General features: G+C 45.5%; 16 non-coding genes across 16 annotated transcripts; all 16 read left to right on the top strand.

Moving 5' to 3' along the window:
- Positions 1-5,179: 5,179 nt before the first annotated feature.
- Positions 5,180-5,252, top strand: TRNAL-CAG (transfer RNA leucine (anticodon CAG)). The gene has a single exon. It is a non-coding gene; the product is annotated as a tRNA-Leu (tRNA).
- Positions 5,253-7,782: 2,530 nt separating this feature from the next.
- On the top strand, positions 7,783-7,855 carry TRNAM-CAU (transfer RNA methionine (anticodon CAU)). Its single transcript has one exon. It is a non-coding gene; the product is annotated as a tRNA-Met (tRNA).
- Positions 7,856-8,966: 1,111 nt separating this feature from the next.
- Positions 8,967-9,039, top strand: TRNAM-CAU (transfer RNA methionine (anticodon CAU)). The gene has a single exon. It is a non-coding gene; the product is annotated as a tRNA-Met (tRNA).
- A 638-nt stretch (positions 9,040-9,677) lies between these two features.
- Positions 9,678-9,750, top strand: TRNAL-CAG (transfer RNA leucine (anticodon CAG)). The gene has a single exon. It is a non-coding gene; the product is annotated as a tRNA-Leu (tRNA).
- Positions 9,751-9,914: 164 nt separating this feature from the next.
- TRNAM-CAU (transfer RNA methionine (anticodon CAU)) lies at positions 9,915-9,987 on the top strand. Its single transcript has one exon. It is a non-coding gene; the product is annotated as a tRNA-Met (tRNA).
- A 400-nt stretch (positions 9,988-10,387) lies between these two features.
- Positions 10,388-10,460, top strand: TRNAM-CAU (transfer RNA methionine (anticodon CAU)). The gene has a single exon. It is a non-coding gene; the product is annotated as a tRNA-Met (tRNA).
- An 870-nt stretch (positions 10,461-11,330) lies between these two features.
- TRNAM-CAU (transfer RNA methionine (anticodon CAU)) lies at positions 11,331-11,403 on the top strand. The gene has a single exon. It is a non-coding gene; the product is annotated as a tRNA-Met (tRNA).
- Positions 11,404-13,462: 2,059 nt separating this feature from the next.
- On the top strand, positions 13,463-13,535 carry TRNAM-CAU (transfer RNA methionine (anticodon CAU)). Its single transcript has one exon. It is a non-coding gene; the product is annotated as a tRNA-Met (tRNA).
- Positions 13,536-14,172: 637 nt separating this feature from the next.
- TRNAM-CAU (transfer RNA methionine (anticodon CAU)) lies at positions 14,173-14,245 on the top strand. The gene has a single exon. It is a non-coding gene; the product is annotated as a tRNA-Met (tRNA).
- Positions 14,246-15,357: 1,112 nt separating this feature from the next.
- On the top strand, positions 15,358-15,430 carry TRNAM-CAU (transfer RNA methionine (anticodon CAU)). The gene has a single exon. It is a non-coding gene; the product is annotated as a tRNA-Met (tRNA).
- A 175-nt stretch (positions 15,431-15,605) lies between these two features.
- TRNAL-CAA (transfer RNA leucine (anticodon CAA)) lies at positions 15,606-15,678 on the top strand. The gene has a single exon. It is a non-coding gene; the product is annotated as a tRNA-Leu (tRNA).
- A 1,109-nt stretch (positions 15,679-16,787) lies between these two features.
- Positions 16,788-16,860, top strand: TRNAM-CAU (transfer RNA methionine (anticodon CAU)). The gene has a single exon. It is a non-coding gene; the product is annotated as a tRNA-Met (tRNA).
- A 637-nt stretch (positions 16,861-17,497) lies between these two features.
- Positions 17,498-17,570, top strand: TRNAM-CAU (transfer RNA methionine (anticodon CAU)). Its single transcript has one exon. It is a non-coding gene; the product is annotated as a tRNA-Met (tRNA).
- Positions 17,571-18,208: 638 nt separating this feature from the next.
- On the top strand, positions 18,209-18,281 carry TRNAM-CAU (transfer RNA methionine (anticodon CAU)). The gene has a single exon. It is a non-coding gene; the product is annotated as a tRNA-Met (tRNA).
- A 175-nt stretch (positions 18,282-18,456) lies between these two features.
- TRNAL-CAA (transfer RNA leucine (anticodon CAA)) lies at positions 18,457-18,529 on the top strand. The gene has a single exon. It is a non-coding gene; the product is annotated as a tRNA-Leu (tRNA).
- An 873-nt stretch (positions 18,530-19,402) lies between these two features.
- TRNAM-CAU (transfer RNA methionine (anticodon CAU)) lies at positions 19,403-19,475 on the top strand. Its single transcript has one exon. It is a non-coding gene; the product is annotated as a tRNA-Met (tRNA).
- Positions 19,476-19,737: the final 262 nt, after the last annotated feature.

Below are 19,737 nucleotides of genomic sequence, written 5' to 3'. Positions count from 1 at the left end.
ATCTCAGGAATGAGATACGGGATGTGCGCACTGAGCAACGCCAGATGAGCCAGAGCATTGACTTCTCGCTTGAATCGGTCGAAGAACTGAAACAGAACCTTGCTTCTGAAATTTCAAAGAATACTAGTCTGGCGAAGGAAAATGATGAACTACGCACAAAATGTGCAGCATTGGAAAAAAAAGCATCAGAACTTGAAAGGAGGCTAACGAATTCGGAGCAATACTCGCGAAATACGAACCTCGAAATCCAGGGTGTCGTCAAGAAAGAAAATGAGGACCTTTCTACTATTCTGTCTGAAATAGGCAAGGCAATTCATGAGCCTATCAGTTCATCTGACGTCGAGTGTTGTCACCGTGTTCCAACTCGCAACCCAGAGAAAACAAACATCATTGTACAGTTTAAATCCAGAGCTAAACGCGACGCTGCTCTGAAAAAAGCAAAGAAAACAAGGATCACAAACAGAGACTTGGGGTTAGAATCCACTTGTCCCGTTTACGTGAACGAGCATCTTTGCCCATCACTAAAGAGGCTGCTTGGTATGGCAGTGAAAAGGAAATATGAGCACAAATGGAAATCTGTATGGAGCAGCAACGGAAAAATCTATGCAAGGGAAAATGATGGTGGTGATGTTGTGCAGATCTCGGAAGAACGTGATCTTGCTAAGATTACTTCAATTATTTCTGGTACCACACAAACCACTTCCTAAGAACCACCATGGAATATCACGATTTCATCTTACCGCATCAATTACACTTTCAGAAAAATTCCAGTACTTCCGTGCTGCACTTGAATGCTCGATCAGCAGCCAATAAACAAGAAAATATTAGCAACTTGTTAAATCTGTTCTGTTTTAAGTTCGATATCATCATGCTAACAGAAACATGGTATCAGGACAGCAATTCTCGGCTGTACCTAGATGGCTATGCTGATTACGTTTTAAATCGAATTGATAAACGTGGAGGTGGCGTTGCAATTTATATTGCATCAGGACAAAAATATGAACTCTTAGCAGATTTTTGTAAAACAACTTGCGACTATGAAATGTCAACACTTCAACATTTGTCTGACATAATTTCGGTGGTGTATCGCCCGCCTAATGGAAATGTTTTCAAATTTATGAGTTTCTTTGATAATTTACTGGAATATGTTGCTGCTAACGAATTTAGACTTGTATGCGGGGGAGACACTAACATAAATTTTCTTGTAAACAGTGCTGTCTCAGTAGATTTTACACATAGACTTAGTTCTGGTGGCTTTGTCAACCTAATTAACACCCCAACTCGTGTAACACTGTCTTCGTCTACATGTCTTGACATTCTGATTACGAATATTGACACTGTAGTAGAGCATACTGGAACAGTGACATCAGACGTCAGTGATCATTGCCCTGTATTTATGACGTATTGTGCGAATGCTAAAAAAACTTTTTCTAAATCAAATGTGTTCGCAATACAAGATTTAAGCGAGAAAAACATGGATCTTTTTAAGCATGATATTTCCAAATATGACTGGTCTTTCTTATATGAAATAAGTGATGTAAATGTCGCGTATTCGAAGTTTCTTTCTGCGTTCCTGCAAATTTACAATCTACATTTTCCTTTCAAGAAATTGAGACAGACTAGAAAGATAAGAAAACCCTGGATTACGCAAGAACTTTTTAAAATGATAAAACACAAAGATAAATTGTACCATAGTTTTCTTGCTACACGTTCGCCTGAGGTGCTGATAATGTTTAAAAAGTATCGAAACAAACTGAATGCGCAACTCAGGCGTGCCAGGATTGCTTATCATGAGCGTATGTTTACAGACGCCACGGGTAAACATCCTGATATCTTGTGGAACATAATAAATAAGGTTCTTGGTCGCGAGAAACATTCTGCCGCGCCGGAGAAGTTAATCCACAATAAAACCGAAATCTCTGGTTTAGCACTTGCTAATCACTTTAATGAGTACTTTGCAAGCATAAGCGCGGTACAACAGCCACAACAAGCTCCACCAAATACATCATCGTTTCTTTCCACTCCTAATAGCTTATTTTTAAATCCCACTAATGAATATGAAGTATTTACCACATTTAAGAATCTTAAGAATAGTAAAGCTCTCGATATAGATGACATACAGATAAAGCCTGTGAAGTATGTATTAGAATACATTGCTCCAGCTTTAACACACATCTTTAATTTGGCTTTACAGTATGGAATTTTCCCAGAAAAAATGAAAATGAGTAGGGTAACTGTTATTTTTAAAGGAGGTGACAGAAATGATACGTCAAATTATCGACCAATTTCAATAATTCCAGTATTTTCCAAAGGCTTAGAAAAGATTATTTTTTCGCGTGTTTCAAGTTTTTTTGACAGACACAGTGTTCTATCTGATGCCCAGTTCGGCTTCCGTAAAGGCAGGTCAACGGAAACCGCTTTGCTCACACTCAAGGAATATGTACTGAAAAATATTGAGAGAAATCTTTTCACCTTGGCGCTCTTCATTGATTTTAGTAAAGCCTTCGATTGCATAAATCACAAAATTCTACTGTGGAAATTATCACAGAATGGCCTAAGAGGTATTCCATTAACATTATTCGAGTCTTATTTAACTGATCGCAAACAATCTGTTTGCATAAGAGACGAAAAATCATGTTTTCTTCCCATAATAAACGGTGTACCACAGGGTAGTGTATTAGGTCCGCTGCTCTTTAATGTCTATGTTAATGACATTACTAATATTACCACCTCTGTTCAATTTATCATATACGCGGATGACACTACACTTCTTGTTTCTGGTCCGGATTCACAGAAATTAATAAGACAATGCAACGATCTACTGGTTAAGTTATCTCAATGGTCGATTGCTAACTGCCTTAAAATAAATCCTACAAAAACTAAAGTAATGTTATTTCGCGCTAAAAACAAATCTCTGACTTGCCAACAAACGTTATTATTTGCTGGTAAAGAACTTCAAATTGTTGATGAACATAAATTACTAGGCGTTACTTTTTCTTCGCATCTTACTTGGGATAAACACGTAGAAAATATCTGTAAAAAACTGTCAGCTATAACAGGTGCTTTATCTAGATGTAGGTATCTTCTTCCACCGAAAGCAAAACTTAACATTTATTATGCTCTATTCTTTTCTCATTTAAGTTATTGTAGCTTAGTCTGGGGGACTACTGGGAAAACAAACATTATGAAATTATTTTTACTGCAAAAAAGGATGATTCGGCACATTGACAATATGGGCTTCTTAGAGACAACACGGCCAGCTTTCCTAAATCATAGAATCATTAAAATAGAACATCTTTACACTTTTCGCCTACTTTATTCCTTCTATTTCTCTAAAAAATATCTTCATAATTTTCTTGCGTCGACTGCATCGTTGACACCTAGAATCACTTCCGCCAATACTAGAAACAGTGACATGTGGTATGTTCCTAGATTTCGCAATAATTATAGGCTACAATCATTAGAGCACAACTTGCCACATATTTTAAATAAATACAAAGACGTCAAGTGCTTCTCAGCCAAGGAACTCAGGACTCTCTTTGTTAACATGTGATGACTTAACGTATTACTATTATTGTTTTCTATGTTTCACTTGTCAGAGCAAATTGTGTATGATTTCCTGTCTTCTTCTGCATTGAATTTTTGTTTTCATTGTTTTTCAATAATTTCAGATATTGTTGTGTACATTTGCCACATATGCCTTGTAACGGACCATCGACCCCGTCAAGCTGTTTGACAACAGCTTTTAGTCGATGGTATCCGCCAGAATCTTTGTATTTCTGGAAATAAATCTATCTATTCTATTCTATTCTTAATCCACACCCGGGGCAAAGGCGGTGCAGATTTTTTGTTTGCTTATGAGAGTTTAATTAGGTCTTGAGAAGTGCACTGTCTGGAGCAGTAATGAATGACTGTTGCTGAGTTTTCTTAATTTTTCGGCCTTTAACTTGTGGGAACAATTGATACCGGTTGTGTTTCCAACTGACCTCTGTCCGCCTCGGTAGCGCAGTAGGCAGCACGTCAGTCTCATAATCTGAAGGTCGTGAGTTCAATCCACACCCGGGGCAAAGGCGGTGCAGATTTTTTGTTTGCTTATGAGAGTTTAATTAGGCCGTGAGGGGTGCACTGTCTGGAGCAGTAATGAATGACTGTTGCTCGGTTTTCTTACTTTTTCCATCTTTAGCTTGTTGGAACTAATGATCCCGGTTGAGTTTCCCAGTTACCCCTGTCCGCTTCGGTAGCGCAGTAGGCAGCGCGTCAGTCTCATAATCTGAAGGTCGTGAGTTCAATCCACACCCGGGGCAAAGGCGGTGCAGATTTTTTGTTTGCTTATGAGAGTTTAATTAGGTCGTGAGGGGTCCACTGCCTGGAGCAGTAATGAATGACTGTTGCTCGGTTTTCGTACTTTTTCGACCTTTAGCTTGTGGGAACTAATGATCCCGGTTGCGTTTCCCAGTGACCTCTGTCCGCCTCGGTAGCGCAGTAGGCAGCGCGTCAGTCTCGTAATCTGAAGGTCGTGAGTTCAATCCACACCCGGGGCAAAGGCGGTGCAGATTTTTTGTTTGCTTATGAGAGTTTGATTAGGTCGTGAGGGGTGCACTGTCTGAAGCAGTAATGAATGACTGTTGCTGAGTTTTCTTAATTTTTCGACCTTCACCTTGCGGGAACTATTGATACCGGTTGTGTTTCCCAGTGACCCCTGTCCGCCTCGGTAGCGCAGTAGGCAGCACGTCAGTCTCATAATCTGAAGGTCGTGAGTTCAATCCACACCCGGGGCAAAGGCGGTGCAGATTTTTTGTTTGCTTATGAGAGTTTAATTACGTCGTGAGGAGTGCGCTATCTGGAGCAGTAATGAATGACTGTTGCTGAGTTTTCTTACTTTTTGGGCCTTTAACTTGTGGGAACTATTGATACCGGTTCTGTTTCCCAGTGACACCTCTCCGTCTCGGTAGCGCAATAGGCAGCACGTCATTCTCGTAATCGGAAGGTCGTGAGTTCAATCCTTACCCGGGCCAAAGGCGGTGCAGATTTTTTGTTTGCTTATGAGAGTTTAATTAGGTCGTGAAGGGTGCACTGTCTGGAGCAGTAACGAATGACTGTTGCTCGGTTTTCTTACTTTTTTGACCTTTAACTTAAGGGAACTATTGATACCGATTGTGTTTCCCAGTGACACCTGTCCGCCTCGGTAGCACAGTAGGCAGCGCGTCAGTCTCAGAATCTGAAGGTCGTGAGTTCAATCCACACCCGGGGCAAAGGCGGTGCAGATTTTTCGTTTGCTTATGAAAGTTTAATTACGTCGTGAGGGGTGCACTGTCTGGAGCAGTAATGAATGACTGTTGCCGAGTTTTCTTTCTTTTTCGACCTTTTTTTGTGGAAACAATTGATACCGATTGTGTTTCCCAGTGACACCTGTTCGCCTCGCTAGCGCAGTAGGCGGCGCTTCAGTCTCATAATCTGAAGGTCGTGAGTTCAATCCTTACCCGGTGCAAAGGCGGTGCAGTTTATTTGTTTGCTTATGAGAGTTTAACTAGGTCGGGAGGGGTGCACTGTCTGGAGCAGTAATGAATGACTGTTGCTCGGTTTTCTTATTTTTTCGACCTTTCACTTGTGGGAACTAATGATCCCGGTTGCGTTTCCCAGTGACCTCTGTCCGCCTTGGTAGCGCAGTAGGCAGCGCGTCAGCCTCATAATCTGAAGGTCGTGAGTTCAATCCACACCCGGGGCAAAGGCGGTGCAGATTTTTTGTTTGCTTATGAGAGTTTAATTAGGTCGTGAGGGGTGCACTGGCTGGAGCAATAATGAATGACTGTTGCTGAGTTTTCTTAATTTTTCGACTTTTACCTTGTGTAGGAACTATTGATACCGGTTGTGTTTCCCAGTGACCCCTGTTCGCCTCGGTAGCGCAGTAGGCAGCACGTCAGTCTCATAATCTGAAGGTCGTGAGTTTAATAGTTACCCGGGCCAAAGGCGGTGCAGATTTTTTGTTTGCTTATGAGAGTTTAATTAGGTCGTGAAGGGTGCACTGTCTGGAGCAGTAACGAATGACTGTTGCTCGGTTTTCTTATTTTTTGGACCTTTCTCTTAAGGGAACTATTGATACCGATTGCGTTTCCCAGTTACCCCTGTCCGCATCGGTAGCGCAGTAGGCAGCGCGTCAGTCTCATAATCTTAAGGTCGTGAGTTCAATCCTTACCCGGGCACAGACGGTGCAGTTTATTTGTTTGCTTATGAGTGTTTAACTAGGCCGGGAGGGGTGCACTGTCTGGAGCAGTAATGAATGAATGTTTTTCGGTTTTCTTATTTTTTCGACCTTTAACTCGTGGGAACTATTGATACCGATTATGTTTCCCAGTGACACCTGTCCGCCTCGGTAGCACAGTAGGCAGCGCGTCAGTCTCAAAATCTGAAGGTCGTGAGTTCAATCGAAATCCGGGGCAAAGGCGGTGCAGATTTTTCGGTTGCTTATGAAAGTTTAATTAGGTCGTGAGGGGTGCACTGTCTGGAGCAGTAATGAATGACGGTTGCTGAGTTTTCTTACTTTTTTGACCTTTAATTTGTGGGAACTATTGATACCGATTGTGTTTCCCAGTGACACCTGTCCGCCTCGGTAGCGCAGCAGACACAGCGTCAGTCTCATAATCTGAAGGTCGTGAGTTCAATCCACACCCGGGGCAAAGGCGATGCATATTTTTTGTTTGCTTATGAGAGTTTAATTAGGTCGTGAGGGGTGCGCTGTCTGGAGCAGTAATGAATTACTGTTGCTGAGTTTTCTCACATTTACGACCTTTAACTTGAGGGAACTATTGATACCGATTGTGTTTCCCATTGACCCCTGTCCACCTCGGTAGCGCAGTACGCAGCGCGTCAGTTTCATATTCTGAAGGTCGTGAGTTAAATCCTCCCCCGGGGCAAAGGTGGTCAGATTTTTGTTTGCTTATGAGAGTGTAATTAGGTCGTGAGGGGTGCGCTGTCTGGAGCAGTAATGAATGACTGTTGCGGAGTTTTCTTACTTTTTCGACCTTTAACTTGTGGAAACTATTGATACCGATAGTGTTTCCCAGTGACACCTGTTCGCCTCGCTAGCGCAGTAGGCGGCGCTTCAGTCTCATAATCTGAAGGTCGTGAGTTCAATTCTTACCCGGGGGAAAGGCGGTGCAGTTTATTTGTTTGCTTATGAGCGTTTAACTAGGTCGGGAGGGGTGCACTGTCTGGAACAGTAACGAATGACTGTTGCTCGGTTTTCTTATTTTTTCGACCTTTCACTTGTGGGAACTATTGATACGAATTGTGTTTGCTAGTGACAACTGTCCGCTTCGGTAGCGCAGTAGGCAGCGCGTCAGTCTCATAATATGAAGCTCGTGAGTTCGATCCTCACCCGGGGCAAAAGAGGTGCAGATTTTTTGTTTTCTTATGAGAGTTTAATTGGGTCGTGAGGGGTGCGCTGTCTGGAGCAGTAATGAATGACTGTTGGTCGGTTTTCAACTTTTTCGACCTTTAATTTGTGGGAACTAATGATCCCGGTTGCGTGTCCCAGTGACACCTGTCCGCCTCGTAACGCAGTAGGCAGCGCATCAGTCTCATAATTTGAAGGTCATGAATTCCATCCTAATCCGGGGCAAAGGCAGTGCAGATGTTTTGTTTGCTTATGAGAGTTTAATTAGGTCGTGAGGGGTGCACTGTCTGGAGCAGTAATGAATGACTGTTGCTCGGTTTTCTTACTTTTTTGACCTTTAGTTTGTGGGAACAAATGATCGTGGTTGCGTTTCCCAGTGACCCCTGTCCGCCTCGGTAGCGCAGTAGGCAGCGCGTCAGTCTCATAATCTGAAGGTCGTGAGTTCGATCCTCACCAGGGGCAAAGGCGGTGCAGATGTTTTGTTTGCTTATGAGAGTTTAATTAGGTCGTGAGGTGATCACTGTCTGGAGCAGTAATGAATGACTGTTGCTCAGTTTTCTTACTTTTTCGACCTTTAATTTGTGGGAACTAATGATACCGTTTGCGTTTCCCAGTGACCCCTCTCCGCCTCGGTAGTGCAGTAGGCAGCGCGTCACTCTCATAATCTGAAGGTTGTGACTTCAATCCTCACCCGGGGCAAAGGTGGTGCAGATTTTTTGTTCGCTTATGAGAGTTTATTTGGGTCGTGAGAGCTGCGCTGTCTGTAGCAGTAATGAATGACTGTTGCTGTGTTTTCTTAATTTTTCGACCTTTACCTTGTGGGAACTATTGATACCGGTTGTGTTTCCCAGTGACGCCTGTCTGCCTCGGTAGCGCAGTAGGCAGCGGGTCAGTCTCATAATATGTAGGTCGTGAGTTCAGTCCACACCCGGGGCAAAGGCGGTGCAGATTTTTTGTTTGCTTATGAGAGTTTAATTAGGTCTTGAGGGGTGCACTGTCTGGAGCAGTAATGAATGACTGTTGCTGAGTTTTCTTAATTTTTCGGCCTTTAACTTGTGGGAACAATTGATACCGGTTGTGTTTCCCACTGACCTCTGTCCGCCTCGGTAGCGCAGTAGGCAGCACGTCAGTCTCATAATCTGAAGGTCGTGAGTTCAATCCAACCCGGGGCAAAGGCGGTGCAGATTTTTTGTTTGCTTATGAGAGTTTAATTAGGCCGTGAGGGGTGCACTGTCTGGAGCAGTAATGAATGACTGTTGCTCGGTTTTCTTACTTTTTCCATCTTTAGCTTGTGGGAACTAATGATCCCGGTTGAGTTTCCCAGTTACCCCTGTCCGCATCGGTAGCGCAGTAGGCAGCGCGTCAGTCTCATAATGTGAAGGTCGTGAGTTCAATCCACACCAGGGGCAAAGGCGGTGCAGATTTTTTGTTTGCTTATGAGAGTTTAATTAGGTCGTGAGGGGTGCACTGCCTGGAGCAGTAACGAATGACTGTTGCTCGGTTTTCGTACTTTTTCGACCTTTAGCTTGTGAGAACTAATGATCCCGGTTGCGTTTCCCAGTGACCTCTGTCCGCCTCGGTAGCGCAGTAGGCAGCGCGTCAGTCTCATAATCTGAAGGTCGTGAGTTCAATCCACACCCGGGGCAAAGGCGGTGCATATTTTTTGTTTGCTTATGAGAGTTTAATTAGGTCGTGAGGGGTGCACTGTCTGGAGCAGTAATGAATGACTGTTGCTGAGTTTTCTTAATTTTTCGACCTTTACCTTGTGGGAACTATTGATACCGGTTGTGTTTCACAGTGACCCCTGTCCGCCTCGGTAGCGCAGTAGGCAGCACGTCAGTCTCATAATCTGAAGGTCGTGAGTTCAATCCACACCCGGGGCAAAGGCGGTGCAGATTTTTTGTTTGCTTATGAGAGTTTAATTACGTCGTGAGGGGTGCGCTGTCTGGAGCAGTAATGAATGACTGTTGCTGAGTTTTCTTACTTTTTGGGCCTTTAACTTGTGGGAACTATTGATACCGGTTCTGTTTCCCAGTGACACCTCTCCGCCTCGGTAGCGCAATAGGCAGCACGTCATTCTCCTAATCGGAAGGTCGTGAGTTCAATCCTTACCCGGGCCAAAGGCGGTGCAGATTTTTTGTTTGCTTATGAGAGTTTAATTAGGTCGTGAAGGGTGCACTGTCTGGAGCAGTAACGAATGACTGTTGCTCGGTTTTCTTACTTTTTTGACCTTTAACTTAAGGGAACTATTGATACCGATTGTGTTTCCCAGTGACACCTGTCCGCCTCGGTAGCACAGTAGGCAGCGCGTCAGTCTCAGAATCTGAAGGTCGTGAGTTCAATCCACACCCGGGGCAAAGGCGGTGCAGATTTTTCGTTTGCTTATGAAAGTTCAATTAGGTCGTGAGGGGTGCACTGTCTGGAGCAGTAATGAATGACTGTTGCCGAGTTTTCTTACTTTTTCGACCTTTTTTTTGTGGGAACTATTGATACCGATTGTGTTTCCCAGTGACACTTGTCCGCTTCGGTAGCGCAGTAGGCAGCGCGTCAGTCTCATAATCTGAAGCTCGTGAGTTCAATCCTCACCCGGGGCAAAAGCGGTGCAGATTTTTCTTTTCTTATGAGAGTTTAATTGGGTCGTGAGGGGTGCGCTGTCTGGAGCAGTAATGAATGACTGTTGCTCGGTTTTCTTACTTTTTCGACATTTAACTTGTGGGAACTAATGATCCCGGTTGCGTGTCCCAGTTTTCCCTGTCCGCATCGGTAGCGCAGTAGGCAGCGCGTCAGTCTCATAATCTGAAGGTCGTGAGTTCAATCCACACCCGGGGCAAAGGCGGTGCAGATTTTTTGTTTGCTTATGAGAGTTTAATTAGGTCGTGAGGGGTGCACTGCCTGGAGCAGTAACGAATGACTGTTGCTCGGTTTTCGTACTTTTTCGACCTTTAGCTTGTGAGAACTAATGATCCCGGTTGCGTTTCCCAGTGACCTCTGTCCGCCTCGGTAGCGCAGTAGGCAGCGCGTCAGTCTCATAATCTGAAGGTCGTGAGTTCAATCCACACCCGGGGCAAAGTCGGTGCAGATTTTTTGTTTCTTATGAGAGTTTAGTTAGGTCGTGAGGGGTGCACTGTCTGGAGAAGTAACGAATGACTGTTGCTCGGTTTTTTTACTTTTCTGACCTTTAACTTGTGGGAACTATTGATACCGATTGTGTTTCCCAGTGACACCTGCCCGCCTCGGTAGCGCAGTAGGCGGCGCGTCAGTCTCATAATCTGAAGGTCGTGAGTTGAATCCTCACCCGGGCCAATGGCGGTGCATATTTTTTGTTTCCTTATGAAAGTGTATTTAGGTTGTGAGGAGTGCGCTGTCTGGAGCAGTAATGAATGACTGTTGCTGAGTTTTCTTAATTTTCGACCTTTACTTGTGGGAACGATTGATACCGATTGTGTTTCCCATTGACCCCTGTCCACCTCGGTAGCGCAGTACGCAGCGCGTCAGTCTCATATTCTGAAGGTAATGAGTTAAATCCTCCCCCGGGGCAAAGGTGGTCAGATTTTTGTTTGCTTATGAGAGTTTAATTAGGTCGTGAGGGGTGCGCTGTCTGGAGCAGTAATGAATGACTGTTGCGGAGTTTTCTTACTTTTTCGACCTTTAACTTGTGGAAACTATTGATACCGATTGTGTTTCCCAGTGACACCTGTTCGCCTCGCTAGCGCAGTAGGCGGCGCTTCAGTCTCATAATCTGAAGGTCGTGAGTTCAATCGTTACCCGGGGCAAAGGCGGTGCAGTTTATTTGTTTGCTTATGAGAGTTTAACTAGGTCGGGAGGGGTGCACTGTTAGGAGCAGTAATGAATGACTGTTGCTCGGTTTTCTTACTTTTTTGACCTTTAGTTTGGGGGAACTAATGATCGTGGTTGCGTTTCCCAGTGACCCCTGTCCGCCTCGGTAGCGCAGTAGGCAGCGCGTCAGGCTCATAATCTGAAGGTCGTGAGTTCGATCCTCACCCGGGGCAAAGGCGGTGCAGATGTTTTGTTTGCCTATTAGAGTTTAATTAGGTCGTGAGGTGATCACTGTCTGGAGCAGTAATGAATGACTGTTGCTCTGTTTTCTTACTTTTTCGACCTTTAATTTGTGGGAACTAATGATACCGGTTGCGTTTCCTAGTGACCCCTCTCCGCCTCGGTAGTGCATTAGGCAGCGGGTCAGTCTCATAATATGTAGGTCGTGAGTTCAATCCACACCCGGGGTAAATGCGGTGCAGATTTTTTGTTTGCTTATGAGAGTTTAATTAGGTCGTGAGGGGTGCACAGTCTGGAGCAGTAATGAATGACTGTTGCTCGGTTTTCTTACTTTTTCGACCTTTAGCTTGTGGGAACTTATGATCCCGGTTGCGTTTCCCAGTTACCCCTGGCCGCATCGGTAGCGCAGTAGACAGCGCGTCAGTCTCATAATCTGAAGGTCATGAGTTCAATCCACACCCGGGGCAAAGGCGGTGCAGATTTTTTGTTTGCTTATGAGACTTTAATTTGGTCGTGAGGGGTACACTGCCTGGAGCAGTAATGAATGACTGTTGCTCGGTTTTCTTACTTTTCGACCTTTAGCTTGTGGGAACTAATGATCCCGGTTGCGTTTTCCACTGACTTCTGTCCGCCTCGGTAGCGCAGTAGGCAGCGCGTCAGCCTTATAATCTTAAGGTCGTGAGTTCAATCCACAGCCGGGGCAAAGGCGGTGCAGATTTTTTGTTTGCTTGTGAGAGTTTAATTAGATCGTGAGGGGTGCACTGGCTGGAGCAGTAATGAATGACTGTTGCTGAGTTTTCTTAATTTTTCGACCTTTACCTTGTGGGAACTATTGATACCGGTTGTGTTTCCCAGTGACCCCTGCCCGCCTCGGTAGCGCAGTAGGCAGCACGTCAGTCTCATAATCTGAAGGTCGTGAGTTCAATCCACACCCGGGGCAAAGGCGGTGCAGACTTTTTGTTTGCTTATGAGAGTTTAATTACGTCGTGAGGGGTGCGCTGTCTGGAGCAGTAATGAATGACTGTTGCTGAGTTCTCTTATTTTTTCGACCTTTCACTTGTGGGAACCATTGATACCGATTGTGTTTGCTAGTGACAACTGTCCGCTTCGGTAGCGCAGTAGGCAGCGCGTCAGTCTCATAATCTGAAGCTAACGAGATTTCAATCCTCACACGGGGCAAAAGCTGTGAAGATTTTTTGTTGTCTTATGAGAGTTTTTGGGTCGTGAGGGGTGCGCTGTCTGGAGCAGTAATGAATGACTGTTGCTCGGTTTTCTTACTTTTTCGACCTTTAATTTGTGGGAACTAATGATCCCGGTTGCGTGTCCCAGTGACACCTGTCCGCCTCGATAACGCAGTAGGCAGCGCGTCAGGCTCATAATCTGAAGGTCGTGAGTTCAATCCACACCCGGGACAAAGGCGGTGCAGACTTTTTGTTTGCTTATGAGAGTTTAATTAGGTCGTGAGGGGTCTGCTGTCTCGAGCAGTAATGAATGACTGTTGCGGAGTTTTCTTACTTTTTCGACCTTTAACTTGTGGAAACTATTGATACCGATTGTGTTTACCAGTGACACCTGTTCGCCTCGCTAGCGCAGTAGGCGGCGCTTCAGTATCATAATCTGAAGGTCGTGAGTTCAATCCTTACCCGGGGCAAAGGCGGTGCAGTTTATTTGTTTGCTTATGAGAGTTTAACTAGGTCGGGAGGGGTGCACTGTCTGGAGGAGTAATGAATGACTTTTGCTCGGTTTTCTTATTTTTTCGACCTTTCACTTGTGGGAACTATTGATACCGATTGTGTTTGCTAGTGACAACTGTCCGCTTCGGTAGCGCAGTAGGCAGCGCGTCAGTCTCATAATCTGAAGCTCGTGAGTTCGATCTTCACCCGGGGCAAAAGCGGTGCAGATTTTTTGTTTTCTTATGAGAGTTTAATTGGGTCGTGAGGGGTGCACTGTCTGGAGCAGTAATGAATGACTGTTGCTCGGTTTTCTTACTTTTTTGACCTTTAGTTTGTGGGAACTAATGATCGTGGTTGCGTTTCCCAGTGACCCCTGTCCGCCTCGGTAGCGCAGTAGGCAGCGCGTCAGGCTCATAATCTGAAGGTCGTGAGTTCAATCCTCACCCTGGGCAAAGGCGGTGCAGATGTTTTGTTTGCTTATGAGAGTTTAATTAGGTCGTGAGGTGATCACTGTCTGGAGCAGTAATGAATGACTGTTGCTCTGTTTTCTTACTTTTTCGACCTTTAATTTGTGGGAACTAATGATACCGGTTGCGTTTCCTAGTGACCCCTCTCCGCCTCGGTAGTGCATTAGGCAGCGGGTCAGTCTCATAATATGTAGGTCGTGAGTTCAATCCATACCCGGGGCAAATGCGGTGCAGATTTTTTGTTTGCTTATGAGAGTTTAATTAGGTCGTGAGGGGTGCACTGTCTGGAGCAGTAATGAATGACTGTTTCTCGATTTTCTTACTTTTTCGACCTTTAGCTTGTGGGAACTTATGATCCCGGTTGCGTTTCCCAGTTACCCCTGGCCGCATCGGTAGCGCAGTAGACAGCGCGTCAGTCTCATATTCTGAAGATCATGAGTTCAATCCACACCCGGGGCAAAGGCGGTGCAGATTTTTTGTTTGCTTATGAGAGTTTAATTTGGTCGTGAGGGGTGCACTGCCTGGAGCAGTAATGAATGACTGTTGCTCGGTTTTCTTACTTTTCGACCTTTAGCTTGTGGGAACTAATGATTCCGGTTGCGTTTCCCACTGACCTCTGTCCGCCTCGGTAGCGCAGTAGGCAGCGCGTCAGTCTCATAATCTGAAGGTCGTGAGTTCAATCCACACCCGGGGCAAAGGCGGTGCAGATTTTTTGTTTGCTTATGAGAGTTCAATTAGGTCGTGAGGGGTGCACTGTCTGGAGCAGTAATGAATGACTGTTGCTGAGTTTTCTTAATTTTTCGAGCTTTAACTTGTGGGAACTATTGATACCGGTTGTGCTTCCCAGTGACCCCTGTCCGCCTCGGTAGCGCAGTAGGCAGCACGTCAGTCTCATAATCTGAAGGTCGTGAGTTCAATCCACACCCGGGGCAAAGGCGGTGCAGATTTTTTGTTTGCTTATGAGAGTTTAATTAGGTCGTGAGGGGTGCACTGTCTGGAGCAGTAATGAATGACTGTTGCTCGGTTTTCTTACTTTTTCCATCTTTAGCTTGTGGGAACTAATGATCCCGGTTGCGTTTCCCAGTTACCCCTGTCCGCATCGGTAGCGCAGTAGGCAGCGCGTCAGTCTCATAATCTTAAGGTCGTGAGTTCAATCCACACCCGGGGCAAAGGCGGTGCAGATTTTTTGTTTGCTTATGAGAGTTTAATTAGGTCTTGAGGGGTGCACTGCCAGGAGCAGTAATGAATGACTGTTGCTCGGATTTCTTACTTTTTCGACCTTTACCTTGTGGGAACTATTGATACCGGTTGTGTTTCCCAGTGACCCCTGTCCGCCTCGGTAGCGCAGTAGGCAGCACGTCAGTCTCATAATCTGAAGGTCGTGAGTTCAATCCACACCCGGGGCAAAGGCGGTGCAGATTTTTTGTTTGCTTATGAGAGTTTAATTACGTCGTGAGGGGTGCGCTGTCTGGAGCAGTAATGAATGACTGTTGCTGAGTTTTCTTACTTTTTGGACCTTTAACTTGTGGGAACTATTGATACCGGTTGTGTTTCCCAGTGACACCTCTCCGCCTCGGTAGCGCAATAGGCAGCACGTCATTCTCGTAATCGGAAGGTCGTGAGTTCAATCCTTACCCGGGCCAAAGGCGGTGCAGATTTTTTGTTTGCTTATGAGAGTTTAATTAGGTCGTGAAGGGTGCACTGTCTGGATCAGTAACAAATGACTGTTGCTCGGTTTTCTTACTTTTTGGACCTTTCTCTTAAGGGAACTATTGATACCGATTGTGTTTCCTAGTGACACCTGTCCGCCTCGGTAGCGCAGTAGGCAGCGTGTCAGTCTCATGATCTGAAGGTCGTGAGTTCAATCCTTACCCGGGGCACAGACGGTGCAGTTTATTTGTTTGCTTATGATTGTTTAACTATGCCGGGAGGGGTGCACTGTCTGGAGCAGTTATGAATGACTGTTTCTCGGTTTTCTTAATTTTTCGACCTTTAACTGACCTTTAACTCGTGGGAAATATTGATACCGATTATGTTTCCTAGTGACACCTGTCCGCCTCGGTAGCACAGTAGGCAGCGCGTCAGTCTCAAAATCTGAAGGTCGTGAGTTCAATCCACATCCGGGGCAAAGGCGGTGCAGATTTTTCGTTTGCTTATGAAAGTTTATTTAGGTCGTGAGGGGTGCACTGTCTGGAGCAGTAATGAATGACGGTTGCTGAGTTTTCTTACTTTTTTGACCTTTAGTTTGTGGGAACTATTGATACCGATTGTGTTTCCCAGTGACACCTGTCCGCCTCGGTAGCGCAGCAGACACAGCGTCAGTCTCATAATCTGAAGGTCGTGAGTTCAATCCACACCCGGGGCAAAGGCGATGCAGATTTTTTGTTTGCTTATGAGAGTTTAATTAGGTCGTGAGGGGTGCGCTGTCTGGAGCAGTAATGAATTACTGTTGCTGAGTTTTCTTACATTTACGACCTTTAACTTGAGGGAACTATTGATACCGATTGTGTTTCCTATTGACCCCTGTCCACCTCGGTAGCGCAGTACGCAGCGCGTCAGTCTCATATTCTGAAGGTCGTAAGTTAAATCCTCCCCCAGGGCAAAGGTGGTCAGATTTTTGTTTGCTTATGAGAGTTTAATTAGGTCGTGAGGGGTCCGCTGTCTCGAGCAGTAATGAATGACTGTTGCGGAGTTTTCTTACTTTTTCGACATTAACTTGTGGAAACTATTGATACCGATTGTGTTTACCAGTGACACCTGTTCGCCTCGCTAGCGCAGTAGGCGGCGCTTCAGTATCATAATCTGAAGGTCGTGAGTTCAATCCTTACCCGGGGCAAAGGCGGTGCAGTTTATTTGTTTGCTTATGAGAGTTTAACTAGGTCGGGAGGGGTGCACTGTCTGGAGGAGTAATGAATGACTTTTGCTCGGTTTTCTTATTTTTTCGACCTTTCACTTGTGGGAACTATTGATACCGATTGTGTTTGCTAGTGACAACTGTCCGCTTCGGTAGCGCAGTAGGCAGCGCGTCAGTCTCATAATCTGAAGCTCGTGAGTTCGATCTTCACCCGGAGCAAAAGCGGTGCAGATTTTTTGTTTTCTTATGAGAGTTTAATTGGGTCGTGAGGGGTGCACTGTCTGGAGCAGTAATGAATGACTGTTGCTCGGTTTTCTTACTTTTTTGACCTTTAGTTTGTGGGAACTAATGATCGTGGTTGCGTTTCCCAGTGACCCCTGTCCGCCTCGGTAGCGCAGTAGGCAGCGCGTCAGGCTCATAATCTGAAGGTCGTGAGTTCGATCCTCACCCTGGGCAAAGGCGGTGCAGATGTTTTGTTTGCTTATGAGAGTTTAATTAGGTCGTGAGGTGATCACTGTCTGGAGCAGTAATGAATGACTGTTGCTCTGTTTTCTTACTTTTTCGACCTTTAATTTGTGGGAACTAATGATACCGGTTGCGTTTCCTAGTGACCCCTCTCCGCCTCGATAGTGCATTAGGCAGCGGGTCAGTCTCATAATATGTAGGTCGTGAGTTCAATCCATACCCGGGGCAAATGCGGTGCAGATTTTTTGTTTGCTTATGAGAGTTTAATTAGGTCGTGAGGGGTGCACTGTCTGGAGCAGTAATGAATGACTGTTGCTCGATTTTCTTACTTTTTCGACCTTTAGCTTGTGGCAACTTATGATCCCGGTTGCGTTTCCCAGTTACCCCTGGCCGCATTGGTAGCGCAGTAGACAGCGCGTCAGTCTCATAATCTGAAGATCATGAGTTCAATCCACACCCGGGGCAAAGGCGGTGCAGATTTGTTGTTTGCTTATGAGAGTTTAATTTGGTCGTGAGGGGTGCACTGCCTGGAGCAGTAATGAATGACTGTTGCTCGGTTTTCTTACTTTTCGACCTTTAGCTTGTGGGAACTAATGATCCCGGTTGCGTTTCCCACTGACCTCTGTCCGCCTCGGTAGCGCAGTAGGCAGCGCGTCAGTCTCATAATCTGAAGGTCGTGAGTTCAATCCACACCCGGGGCAAAGGCGGTGCAGATTTTTTGTTTGCTTATGAGAGTTCAATTAGGTCGTGAGGGGTGCACTGTCTGGAGCAGTAATGAATGACTGTTGCTGAGTTTTCTTAATTTTTCGACCTTTAACTTGTGGGAACTATTGATACCGGTTGTGCTTCCCAGTGACCCCTGTCCGCCTCGGTAGCGCAGTAGGCAGCACGTCAGTCTCATAATCTGAAGGTCGTGAGTTCAATCCACACCCGGGACAAAGGCGGTGCAGACTTTTTGTTTGCTTATGAGAGTTTAATTACGTCGTGAGGGGTGCGCTGTCTGGAGCAGTAATGAATGACTGTTGCTGAGTTTTCTTACTTTTTGGACCTTTAACTTGTGGGAACTATTGATACCGGTTGTGTTTTCCAGTGACACCTCTCCGCCTCGGTAGCGCAATAGGCAGCACGTCATTCTCGTAATCGGAAGGTCGTGAGTTCAATCCTTACCCGGGCCAAAGGCGGTGCAGATTTTTTGTTTGCTTATGAGAGTTTAATTAGGTCGTGAAGGGTGCACTGTCTGGAGCAGTAACAAATGACTGTTGCTCGGTTTTCTTACTTTTTGGACCTTTCTCTTAAGGGAACTATTGATACCGATTGTGTTTCCTAGTGACACCTGTCCGCCTCGGTAGCGCAGTAGGCAGCGTGTCAGTCTCATGATCTGAAGGTCGTGAGTTCAATCCTTACCCGGGGCACAGACGGTGCAGTTTATTTGTTTGCTTATGATTGTTTAACTATGCCGGGAGGGGTGCACTGTCTGGAGCAGTTATGAATGACTGTTTCTCGGTTTTCTTAATTTTTCGACCTTTAACTGACCTTTAACTCGTGGGAAATATTGATACCGATTATGTTTCCTAGTGACACCTGTCCGCCTCGGTAGCACAGTAGGCAGCGCGTCAGTCTCAAAATCTGAAGGTCGTGAGTTCAATCCACATCCGGGGCAAAGGCGGTGCAGACTTTTCGTTTGCTTATGAAAGTTTAATTAGGTCGTGAGGGGTGCACTGTCTGGAGCAGTAATAAATGACGGTTGCTGAGTTTTCTTACTTTTCTGACATTTAATTTGTGGGAACTATCGATACCGATTGTGTTTCCTAGTGACACCTGTCCGCCTCGGAAGCGCAGCAGACACAGCGTCAGTTTCATAATCTGAAGGTCGTGAGTTCAATCCACACCCGGGGCAAAGGCGATGCAGATTTTTTGTTTGCTTATGAGAGTTTAATTAGGTCGTGAGGGGTGCGCTGTCTGGAGCAGTAATGAATTACTGTTGCTGAGTTTTCTTACATTTACGACATTTAACTTGAGGGAACTATTGATACCGATTGTGTTTCCCATTGACCCCTGTCCACCTCGGTAGCGCAGTACGCAGCGCGTCAGTCTCATATTCTGAAGGTCGTGAGTTAAATCCTCCCCCGGGGCAAAGGTGGTCAGATTTTTGTTTGCTTATGAGAGTTTAATTAGGTCGTGAGGGTTGCGCTGTCTGGAGCAGTAATGAATGACTGTTGCTCGGTTTTCTTACTTTTTCGACCTTTAATTTGTGGGAACTAATGATCCTGGTTGCGTGTCCCAGTGACACCTGTCCACCTCGATAACGCAGTAGGCAGCGCATCAGTCTCATAATTTGAAGGTCCTGAATTCCATCCTAACCCGGGGCAAAGGCAGTGCATATGTTTTGTTTGCTTATGAGAGTTTAATTAGGTCGTGAGGGGTGCACTGTCTGGAGCAGTAATGAATGACTGTTGCTCGGATTTCTTACTTTTTTTACCTTTAGTTTGTGGGAACTAATGATCGTGGTTGCGTTTCCCAGTGACCCCTGTCCGCCTCGGTAGCGCAGTAGGCAGCGCATCAGTCTCATAATCTGAAGGTCGTGAGTTCGATCCTCACCAGGGGCAAAGGCGGTGCAGATGTTTTGTTTGCTTATGAGAGTTTAATTAGGTCGTGAGGTGATCACTGTCTGGAGCAGTAATGAATGACTGTTGCTCAGTTTTCTTACTTTTTCGACCTTTAATTTGTGGGAACTAATGATACCGTTTGCGTTTCCCAGTGACCCCTCTCCGCCTCGGTAGTGCAGTAGGCAGCGCGTCACTCTCATAATCTGAAGGTTGTGACTTCAATCTTCACCCGGGGCAAAAGTGGTGCAGATTTTTTGTTTGC

This window comes from Rhipicephalus microplus, chromosome 3 (assembly GCF_043290135.1).
Source record: "Rhipicephalus microplus isolate Deutch F79 chromosome 3, USDA_Rmic, whole genome shotgun sequence".
Classification (NCBI taxonomy): domain Eukaryota; kingdom Metazoa; phylum Arthropoda; class Arachnida; order Ixodida; family Ixodidae; genus Rhipicephalus; species Rhipicephalus microplus.
Note: the sequence above shows the minus strand (reverse complement) of the source record. Positions and strands in the feature narration are given on the sequence as shown.